Raw genomic sequence first — 12,301 nt, forward strand, 5'->3', positions numbered from 1 at the left:
GGACAGCTTGGGAGCTGCCTGAAGGAGCGGGAGAATTAACGGGGTTTTGGGAAGGGGGTGTGTAGCTTCGTAAGAGTGGGTCATGGCAACTGAGGGGGATGCCAGGTATTAGACTCATTTTAACTCAATTCTTGGATGTACATGCCAATGGATCAGCATTTTGTAACCATGTGGATAAGGACAAAAAAAAGCTCAACAGCCAGTAATGGCCTCATCAAGAATAAAATACATCAAGCCCAGGTCACTGACTTACGGGCAACAGACCTTATGGATGAAGGAAGAATGATATGCAAGACAGATTGCGATTCCTAGATGTCATGTCTCATGAGCAAATTCTTAAAACATGACCTATAGTCAGCTGGGTGGATGGTTTGCTGGAAAAATGGCCAAAGGATAGCAGGCAACCCTTCACTGTCAGACTGCACTGAGGTGCCCCTCCTCTGTGGTATGGACACGCAGACAGATTTAAAGAAATACCAAATTGTGAAACACTTGAAGTGCAATGGTGGGCAGGGCTAGAATTCAAAATTATATTGAAAATTTGAGGAATTTGTCTGAAAAAATGGGGTAGATTTTGCTAAGTGCAAGCTCCTGCACTTTGGTAGCAGATCAGACTGCAGAAATGCAAGAAAAGGAATAACTGTCTAGGGAGCAGTTTGGCCACAGAAGAGTTGGAAGTGCAATGATGAGTGTACATACACAGCATTACTTAAGAATAACTAAAGCTATGTTATAGATGTTAGTATGCAGATATTCAAATAGCGTGGTGCTCGGCACTGGAGACCAGTGTTAGTGGAGACGGCATCTTCAGGAAAGAGGAGGGGCCAGGGAGGGGCAGCAGGAACCATCACCACAAACATGACCTTTGGAGGAAAAATTTCAGGGTTAGCTTTGTTTCATATGAAGAAGAAAAAGGACAGTTTTACCACCCCGTGAGCATAAATGGAAGGTATTCAAGTGATCTGGGTGTCCTTTGGAGATCAGATGAGAAGTCACAGAGATGTAGGTTTGATTCCAGGAAGAAGAGCTTCTGCCTCCAAAAGCGCTGAGCACTGGGATGGTTTTCCTCTATTCGCAATATGATACATCAATATGCTTATAGTAGTAAACCATCACTGCTTTGCTTTCTTTGTAATCATGTTAAACATCTTTAGTTTTCCCATGAAACAAGAATTACCTCAAGTGTTTTTTGCAAATTTTTTGCACTTCCACTCTGAAAATTAAATTCCTGAATTTAACTTTTTTTTTTTTTAAATTTTGTATTCTTTGCTTTACTTAAATTAGTAGCATACTAAAACATGAACTGAATGAAGTTATAAAGTTTCAACAGAAATCGTCAGGTTTTGTTACCTAGCTGGGATTGAAACTCTTTTTGCTAGATCAAACTCTCTTCCATGTGTATATTTTAATAAATCCATTTGAAACTGTTTTATTAATCCTCAAAACAGCTTAATTAAGGATTTCTGGACTAACAGAAGAAAACTGAAAGTACCTGTTCTCAGTCACACATCATGTTTATTGTATTAAGCTAGCCTCTTTGATTTGTGCTTTTATGTGACATTTTAAAATGTCAATTTGCCATTAAGATAATATAATAATTAAAAGATGCATTCATGCTCTGACCATGTAAATATGTACTACAGTAAGTAAATATTTGCATTCAAATGAAATTCAAATAAACACAAAATTCTTATATTCCAGATTACATTCTTACATATTTTTTTTTTAAAGAAAATTTCACTGAACTGGCTATGATTTCACCTGCAGTTATCTGCAGTCAAAACAACCTTTTCCTCAGCCATAAATTTTCTGACTCTTTCTGCTTCTAGTGGAGGTGAGTCATAGGTATGGAGAGTTAGCTTTTTGTACCTTTTAATAACAAAAACTGCATTTTAATCATATCCTTTGTATTCTTGCATTGATTAACTGGATATATACTGCGCTTAACAAGCATTGAACAACTATTTCAATTTATTTTGTAGCTTCCTATAATTGCTGAAGAGCTTTTCTTGTTCTAATGTTCATAATGATTAATAAGCTTATTTTTAAAATACAGACTGGGCACAGTGTCATGAAGGATGCTATACTAAATTAGGCTGTTTATATATTTTTTCCATCTCTGTGTGTGCATATGCGTGTAAGTGTTTGTAAAAACTTAGGAAAATATAGCTTTTTGTAACAGTTACGTCTGAAATTGCAAAAGCTGAAGAAAAAAGTTTCTGCTGAAAACAGAAGACGGACCCCGAATCCTGCAGTTAAATCTTACTGAATAGTATTCCAGTGCCTTGTCTGTGGCGGAAAGGGCTTCCTGAAAACAAATACAGATGTTCGGCATTCAGTAAGAATATATTTTCTTGCAGTACCAGCTCTTGCTGCTTGGGTTTTGCTGAGGAAATTAAGAGCTGAGGTGATGATGGGATCTGATAGCAGGAGAGAAGGTCTCCCTCTGTGTCTGGGAAAGCATTAGGACAATCTGTGTGTCCCCATATCACCCATCTTGAATGAGAAACAGCAAAGCAAAGCCAGGAGCACCATTTCATGACAGCTGGTTTCTGAACTGATTTACAAGGAAGCCTGTCAATCACTTGCAAGAAATGTTGGTGCATTTAATACTGATGAAGTCTACTAAGGATCTTTTCCAGTAGTCCTCACACAAACCACTTCCCAACTTACATGATCTGCAGGATCAGGATCAGAGTATGAACTGAGTGTTACGGTCCATTCGGTGATGGACGCATGATGGTTCCTTTACCTTGATCTCGAAGCACAAAATTAAGCCAACCAAAATGCCAAGGGGTTATAATTCAATCAAACAATGTTACTTTATTATTTTGCCCATAAAGCAGCACGCGATAACGAGAGAGAAAGAAAAAGGAAAAGGGAAAAAAAACAGGGGAAGAAAAAGAAAAAAGTGGGAATGAGGATTGCTTTACCACCAGACGATTTCCAGAGACATCCATCTGGTCTCCGGTCCCATAGAGTCTGGCCAGTCCTGCGTTGTGGTTCGGGATCCTCTGGTGGGAAGATCTCCACAGTGTCCATTCTGGAGTCATCTCTTATACTTCTTCACCCCTCCTCGCTCCCATTGTTTGAGGCTAGTCTCCACCTTGATTTTGCAACCCAGGCTTAAACTGCGCAGGCTCGAAAGATTCACACTTTCTTTTGCCAGCGCTTCTGTGTCCAGCATTCAGAGGTCTTTCTCTGGTCCATTGGGTGACCTCAGGACCCTTGGCGAGCTTCTGGGGATGCTCCTTTTTGTTGGCCATTGCTTGAGGGAGCAGTTGGGGAACAACTGTGACTGAGGCTGCAGGTGAGAACACATCTTCCAAATGGCAGATATTGTCCCTGGGTCAAAGAGACCCTCATAACAATCCCTTTTAGGAGGCAAGGGCTGGTTTGTCTGAAGCAGCAGGTGAAGTCCATATAACAGTCGTTATAAGCAGCAGCCCCCCCGAATCAGAGAAACCAGTGCAACACAATGCTTCTCCTCAGGCCTCTCTCCAAGTCATTGTCCGTGCATTCTTTCTGTCAGGGCCTCAGTTTTCTCAGTTCCTAATGGAGATGGTCAGGCAAATCTTCAGACCGACTCTTACACTGACTAACACTGTTTTTCCTAGGATCTCTCAGTGAACTGTCAGTGAAGTTTAATAAAACTATTGCCAGTAAGAAGTTAAATCTGCAATTACGGTATCCAGCATAAATTGTTTCAAAATCAGAGCTGAGTAACTTCAAGAGGATTTGGCTTCTAAAATACACAAAAAATTTCCAATATTCTGCTGCTTTTGCAGTTTAGGGCTCTGCTCAAAGGCATGGCAAACGATCCTTACCAGGAGACCTCTCAGGACCTCTGACTTTCTATTACATTTAAGTCCTTCAGTGGAAACCCTCAGGACACACATTTTGTGCTCTCTCAATCACCAGCTCCTAGGAACCACATTATGTAGATGGTGCCCTGAACTATGTTAGCAGCAATATGCAAAAATGATGTGATTCAGCTTGTTTGGGCAAGCAAAGGTACTACAAAGTTACCGAGCAGTGGTGTTATAGGGCGACAACTTGGTGAAATCGAAGCATTTAATCCTTGAAGGATAATTAATAGCACCACTGGATACTGATTCTTGTTTTTCTCATAGTTCCAGATGGATTATACTTTGATGGGCAGCAGGCATTTAAACAATGTGGATTAGCATTATACATCGCTAAAATCTAAGCCCTAGATATGATGGATTGGGAAAAAACTCCTAAGTAAACGTAATAATTGTTGTTGCTATTATTAATGCGGGGAGCCAGATCTGTATTTAACTATCCCAAACTTTAATATGAATTTTGACTTAAGCAACCACTTATATTCTCACCTTACAGTCTCTCTTACATTGGGCCAATTCGGGGAAGTGATATAATGCATATCATATATGTATCTTATGGTTTAACTTTTTTTTTTTTTTTTTTTTTAATAAAGAACACTGTACACAGCTATTTGCAAAGCTTTTTTCTGAAGGTTTAAATAATGAATGAAGAATGACAATTATTTCCCAGAGGTACTTTTTTGTCTTCTAAAAGTCTTTATAAAATAACCCCAGCTGGCCGAAATCATGTTTTCTTTACATGCTATTCTGTGTATCACGGAGGCAGTCGCAGTATTTCAGTGGTAAGAGTTGCTATCCAGTTGGGAAGTTCAAAATCTTGCAAACATGATGGACAGCAAAGCCCTGCAAGGTGTGGAGGCACAATCTGTGACTTGATCTTCACGTTTTACAAGGTATCAGGGTGGAGTCATGGAATAATTCAGGGTGAAAGGAATTTCAGGAGGTCATTTAGTCCAGCCTCCTGATTGGAGTATGGAAAGATATGAGACAACAACCTATCTTCAGACAAACTTAAGAATGAGGCCCTCTGCCCAGTGCTTCTTTGCCTATGACATCAGATTATTATCAGGAAACTAATGGAGGATTTTAGCGAGTGGTTCACTACTGAGATCTCCAGGCTCACTGTAAACAGGATGCTGATCAGCCACTGTAACTTTTTAATTGCTAGTGCCACAAGTCAGACTGAGGGACACCTTTCAGGTGGTAAAAGACTCCTTCACACAGCACAAATCCCCTGTGCATGGGACACCCTTAGGCTTCCTTATCTTCAAAAAGGCTCCTGACATCTAGAGTGCAGGCACTAGGCCTTAGCTTCTTGCTCATCGTTTGTGTTGTGCCGGTGTCAGAGAAGCTGTTTTGTATTTCATTTGTATGCACACGGATCTCTTCATGGTCTTCTCCAGAGATGGGCGTTAGTATCTAGGACTGTAGAGGCAAGATAGTTTGTGATTTCTACAAGATATCCCCCTTAAACATCCAGAGATCACAGTGCTCTCTTCTGCGTTACCACTGCTATGAGAGCTTCTGTAGAGGCACTTGTCATCGGTGTCTCTAAATCCTTTTCTGAGGCCACATGGTCCCAGGCAGAGCTTGTTGTCCAGTCCCTCATATATTACCTGAATTACACAGCATTCAATGATCTTAAAACGCATGTTGCTGGCTTGCAACCATCCATCCAGGCAATTCCTGTCAGCCTGTAACACTAAGCCTCTCTCCTTGTTTACCACTCCACCAGTCTTCATGTCATCATTGAGTTTTACAAGATTTCATTTGGTCATCTGGTTTACTGATGAAAACTGAAATGGGCTCCTGCCTGCAAGCCCTCCCCTGTAGCAATGACCCTCCTTCATATTTCACCACAAAAACCTGCATTTAGGCTTTGTTATTAAGACCTGATACCTGCTCTGCTCATCACAGGTTCTTTCAAAAGGAGTTCAAGGTGCAGCTTTAAGGCAAAGCAAAGCTCTTTAGATTCTGAACCACAAATAGGAAGTAGCCCAAAGTTACAGAAACAAATATTTTTTAAGCTGCAGAACTGGAAATGTCTCTCTGTTGTATTCACCTGTGCTCAGTGTTCTGCTTGGCTCCTTTTATGTCTGATAGTATCCCTAAAGCTGTACAGTAAATTCCTTTTAATGATGGTTTGAAGTGTTTGATATCATCTAGTGTTTTATGAGAAAAACCCAGACCAGGAGACAAGTCTTGACAGGTTAAAAAAAAAACAAAAAAAGAAGAGAAAAAGACAGATCTTTTAAGTTGAGTTTTTCAGATTGCTTTGGAAACATTTCTCTTAGAGATGTGCATTGTAGCTTTAAGGTTTTGAAACCACGGCATCTAGCTTCAAGGGACTCTTGATGTTTGCCAGAGCATCCTCATCACTGTCTAACCTATTTCTTCTGGTCTCCCTGTAACACTGAGGAGAGAGGAATAGAGGGCATTTTTATTTCCATGGGTAGATATAGGCTTACTTGGTTTGGCATCTGTGGCGCAAGAATGCCCTGTGAGGAGCAGCCAGATTTCGTCCGTTGGTGGATATCCCAGGGAGGCAGAGTACACTTGTCAGACTCTCATCACTAGTGGGACAGAATAATCTGAATTTCTGTTGGGTATTAACTGTGGGATGAGTGAGGCACCTCTCTGCAGAGAGATATTCTGTGTTTTGATGAAGATGAAACTGCAGATATTACAGTGTGTCCCCTTGGATGAGATGCAGGATCCCCCCTGTCTACAGCTTCCATCATCACCCCAGCCCCACAAATGCAGCATCTTGGGGCAGGAGTTAGGCTCAGAGAAGCACCCATCCTTACGGCCTCATCCAGGTGCCTCCCAGTCTCCTGTGTATTTCTCCTTGGGGAGGAGAAAGACCAAAACCCAGGAAAGCCATTAGCTTTCCCTGGATCCCTGCTTGCCAGAGGAGGGATGGAGGTGCATGCGATGCTGGTATGCTGACCGGGATGAGTGTCCGCTGCAAAGGAACTGAGCTCTGCACCCCTGCCCTGTGCAGAGCAATGTGTGTGCAGTCAGCCTGTAAACCAAACAACGTGAGCTCTGGTAATGCAGAATTAATGCAATTTATGGTGTTTCAGAGATGTACTGCATTTGGTCTAAAATGTAAATTCAGAAAATGGGGAGGGGAGAAATATATACATACATACATATATATATCGTACATATATGTTTTTTTTGGCTTGCACTCTTGCTTATCTCAAGCTGGTTAAAAGAAAAATAATCCACAAGTTTCTATTGGACTTTGGATGAAGCAGAGACAGCATATTTTCCCTGTCTCTCCTGAAGCATCACACCCCACTTTGGGAACTTCATTTATATGCACATCATATGCAATCTGACTGACTCCTACTGTACCTTTGAACAGATCCAATCAGATACCCATATGCATGTAAATGAGGCTCCCAGAGCTGCGCTCTCTGCACCGAGGAAGAGGAGTTAAAGAGCAGCCTCTTCTTGAAACTTGTTACGGTGACAATCTCATCCTGCAAAACACAATAAAGCCTTCCCCATCCCCCCAGCCCTGCTCCCCAGCCTTTCACTTTTCTCTCCATCGCGCACGTCAGGAGAATGCCCTGTAACTCACTTTTCCAGGCTGAGGTAATTTATTTAAACATGGATTATTTGAAAAAAAAAAAAAAAAAGGAAGGGATACAGGGTTTGATTTTAATCCCTGCTAACACAGAGGGAAGAATGCTCGTGTCACAACTCAGTGAGTGTAAAAATTAAAAAAGGCTGAGACTATTGTTTGAAAACAGGCAAAATAATTAAAATTATTATGGAATAATCACATATCACACAACAACCTCCCACTCTTCTGAGCAACAATCCAAAACAGCTCCTCCAAAGCAGGCCCAGGGGCAGAGGTTCTGTATATCATTCAAAGACCATCTGTCATTCAATTCCTGTAGCCCCTTTCCACTATTCTAAGGGCAGGCTGAAATTTAGTCCTGGCATTTCTTTTTCCATTTGCTAACAAACAGCAGTGATGGCAGATAAATATGGCAAACAATAGGCGTTTGTAATGAACTGGAAAGGGATATGGATTTTTGGAACCAGCACCAAGAAGTTCCTGGTCCCGCGTGATGCTCTGGGGACCCCCAAAGCCTGGTTCTGCCATGTGGCTGCACAGACAGACATCTGCAGGCTGTGTTAGGCTTTCAAGAATTCAGCCAACCTGCTAAGGGGCTGATTTAAATAAGATCAATTTTTTTTTTTTTTTAGGAAAAAAAAAAGGAAAGACTGAAAGCTAATTCCATTCCTGGGTAGGATAAAAAGAGACACAAAAGGATCACGGATACACAGCGCAAGCAATGCAGAGAGCCCCCTGTTCTAACAGTAATTTTTTTTTTTTATTATGTTCTGCTTTTTTTTAACTCATTCAGCATTTCCTATTGATTCTCATAAGGAAAAGCAGCAACTGATACTGGTTTCATGCCATTCTTTGGGAACTCACGCCTGCTAAATGCTGTTTAAGCCAATGCTCATTTTATCTTTATTTATTGTTTGGACACTAAAAATGAAGTGTTATTTCATGGAGCTGAAGCTGAATGACAGAATTATTGCTGCAAACCCTTTTAATCGACATTTCTTTTCACAAATTAACTCTCTGGGAAGTACTCAGTTGCCAGGATCAGAGTGATTCTAAAATACTGTTGGAGAGGAAGGGGTATGAGGGGATGTGGTGGCCAGCCCATGCCTGCTGGTGCTAGCCTTCCCTTACCTCTCCTGCCTCTGAGGAGCCACTTGGACAACAGGGATGTCCCAGGTGACCCAGTCCCTCTGCATGTGCAACAAAAGGTGATGGAGGGAGAAATAAAGAAAGGGGGGAACCTGGGATGCTTGAGGTTCATTGAGATGTGAAGACACACTTCAGCACCCAGCCTAGCAGCAAGGACTCTTAGTTTTCCTGAGCTGGCTGGCTGGTTGGTTGGTTTGTGAAGAAGGGCTGTGTGGTCCCTCTTTGAGGACACAGACTCAGAGATTAAGGTGGGCCACAGCCCAAAGGGGTTTTAGACACCACTGTCTACCCAGCACACCATTGTCCCTAAAAGAAGTTACCAGGAAATCTCTAATACATCTTATCAGGCAGAGATAGGGACATGGTGGTCTGTGTCCTTATCAACTCAACACTCGGCTGTGTCATTGTGGAACAAAATTACACTCTTGTAGAAACACACCTGGCACAAAGTGCTATAGCCCATGGCAGGGCTCGCAGGGGCAAAGCTGAGCTATACTGGGTGGATGGATGAAGGAGGAGAGGGCAGTGTTTTGGCCCATCTGGGGTTTCCTGCACCACTACCCACCCCAAGTACAGAAGCTGAGGAGTGGGGAGCCTGATCAGACTCCTTGCACCACCAGCACTGGTGCCACCCTCCGCATCCCAGAAAGGAAAGTCCTAGTAAGGATTTGGCCAGTAGCCACCTCCACCCGTTGCCCTTTCCACCTGTCCCTAGGGCTAATCCAGCCGTACCCATCACCCTGTGTGTCCTCCAGCAGGTGCTCAGCTGCCTTTGCTGCCTCTGCCTTAACTCCAGGTAGAAGTTAAGGGTGAGCCACTTTGGTCTGTCCTAGCTGGGGTGAACAGAAAAGGCATGCAAATGAAGAAGTTTTTCAATTATTACCTTTTTGCAATGATTTTCTTGTACCCGTACAGCCCCATAAATGAACCAAGCCATCTCCTGCGTACTGGGAAGGGAGAACATGACTCCTTTGATGCTGCCTCTATTTGTAGAAGTTGGAAAAGGGTAGAGGGAAGGCATATATTTATACAGATATAATCTGGATCCAGTATAAAACTGGACTAGAGTTTCCAGTTTTAGTATAGAACCTAAGCAAACCTCTTAATAGCCCTCTTATGGTATCTCTAACTATAAAGTATGGATAATTCTTAACAACAGGTGTGTTACCAGGATTAATTTATTAACATAATGTAATTAATGAGAACTTGAAAGCCAGGTGACATGAAATGCAAACTAACACTATAGCAATCAGTCACTTTTTCCAAGTTGATTGCCTTTGTTCAAAATAAAATGCCCCTCTAGAAGAGCTTGTAGCTGCTTGTTTCAAAGTGGAAAATTATAAGCAGCATGTGTGAAACAATATGCTCTTGATATTGCACTTTGTAAAGAAATGATGACTTTGTTAGACAGTTTGCAGATGGCTGAGAGAGGACCCTGACCTCCAGAGATTTCTATATTGCTTTTTCTAAGATTTTGCTGAGGCCAAGTAAAAGCAAAGACTCAAAGTTTCTCAGAGATGGGACCTGTGTGGGATACAGCTGACTGGAAAATAATTTCTTAAAGTTGAGTTTTACTGAATACTTCACTTTCTATAGATGTCTTAGCTTTTCTATACAAGTCAGACAGTCAGATCCTGAGAGAAGTCCTTTCTCTGAAGGATAAGGCTTTGTATTTCTGTCAAGAAAAAGAGCTGTATGCTGGGGAAAAAGCTGTCAGCACCATAAGAAAAGGCCACGTTAGATGTTTGGATTAGAAATCATGACTGGAGCCATGGAGGCTGTTGAAGGCAAAACTTAAATGGTGGGTCTCCAGGTGAACCCAGGCTCAGAGTACAGCAACATGGAGCAACGTGCCAGTGGCTCTGTCAGATGCACCTTCAATCGCTCCCCAAATGGTAGGGTTTCCTAATTGTTGTTTAATAAAAATATGTTGATGTGACTGTGGCTTTTCAGCAAAAGGAGGAGAGGCCATCCATGAAGAAAGAAGAGAACCAGTTCATTTCTGTGACTACTCACCAGTCAGTCCTTAGACCTGCTGCTTTTCATGTGGAAAACCTCATAGATGTGTGCTTGTAGACAGCGATGTGTTTGGATACTGGGCATGGTATAAGCAGACTGATAAACCAACTTGTTTTTCCTAGGCTTTTGCATTACTTTAGGAGAATAACAATGAGTTATTACTACTTACCTATACTAAATGAGCCAGAGATGAAACCTGAGCCTTCCTCTCCAGTCTCCTGGGCCATCTAGATACCTCATGATCATTTTCAAAGGGTATAATTTACATGAGATTTTTTTCCTGCCTTGTGAGCCATAAATTTATAGGGAGCCCCTCAGAAAGACTTATTGCGTTTGTGGGGCCTCAGATGAAGTCAATCAAGCCAACTAGTGTAAAAGCCAAACTCCCAATTAATTCTGTCCCTAAGGACCATGTTGTTTGCTGTTAGATTGCAAGGTCTGTGGGGCACGGGCTATCTCTTTCCCAGGTGGAAAGGGCCTGTGTTGGATGGGGAGCATTTTTCAGTCCACGTCTTGAGTAGCCTATGTGCCCTCTAAGGAGGTGAACATCACCCTCGGTAGTGTGAGCATGCCATGCAAGCCATTAGCAAACGATAAATAAATAGCTGGGGGGTTAGTTTCCTTTTCTCCTCACTTTCTGCCCTCGCTACTTGCTACATTCAATTATTTTTGGAAGCTGCATAATGAACGAAAGTTGTACATTTCAGTGTTCCCAGACCAGATTAGAGAGGATTAAGCATCAAGGGGTGGCAGCTGGTCAGTTTACTGCACATTTTTAATGTGGAAATGTTACTAAATTAAAAAAATGAAAGGTGGGAGATGGTAGTGAACTCAGACTCCTGTTTCTGCTCCCCAGAAAACCAGCACCTCTGTGGGGAGGGGATGGAGGACAGGAAGGATGGGATAAATTCCTGGAGCTGGTGTAGGAAAGAGGCCAGGTTGACGCATTTACAGCAGAACTAAAGCCAGGGTAGGTTAGGTCAGTGGCTGCAGGAGGCCCTGGTGAACACCAGAGCTGTCAAAATATTAGCTCTGAATCTTGTGCTCTCACGTGGCAACACAGCAGTGGTGGTGGCAGGGTGACCTGCCCTCGACCCTTGCTGCCAGGCCGGGATGTCCAGCCTCTAAGCTCAATCAGTCCCTGACCTCTCATTGGAGACTGGCCACAAGAGTGTCAATTAGTGCTAATTGTAAGGAGTTTCGTTAGTCATGTGGCCACCTGTCTGCCAGGAGCCAGGCTGAGACCCCTGGCAGGCCCTAATGAGCAGCTGCCATCCCCCAGTCATGCTCTCACTCTCATGCCCAAGGCTGCATCCTATCATGCCTCAAGGTGAAGGGATACAGTCCTGGTTCCCAGGAAAAATCTGTGCCATCCTTGTCATGTCTTAAGTGTAACCTATATTTTAAGGGAATAGAAATATGTCTTTTTTTTTTTTTGCTAATTAAATTACACCCACCTCTGTAATTCCAAATCGTGTATTAAAGAGTGTAATTAAATGAAAGCTCAAGTCACTAATTAGAACAATTCTTGAAGGGATACGTTCTCCCAGTGACACCTGTATAACCTCTACATGTGAATGATACGCATCTTGGCGTTGCAAAATATGCGGTAACCCCTATGCAGGACTTTTGTATAGTAAAAAAGAAAGAAAAGGAAGAAAATTTCTGA

Source organism: Patagioenas fasciata, chromosome 3 (assembly GCF_037038585.1).
Source record: "Patagioenas fasciata isolate bPatFas1 chromosome 3, bPatFas1.hap1, whole genome shotgun sequence".
NCBI lineage: Eukaryota > Metazoa > Chordata > Aves > Columbiformes > Columbidae > Patagioenas > Patagioenas fasciata.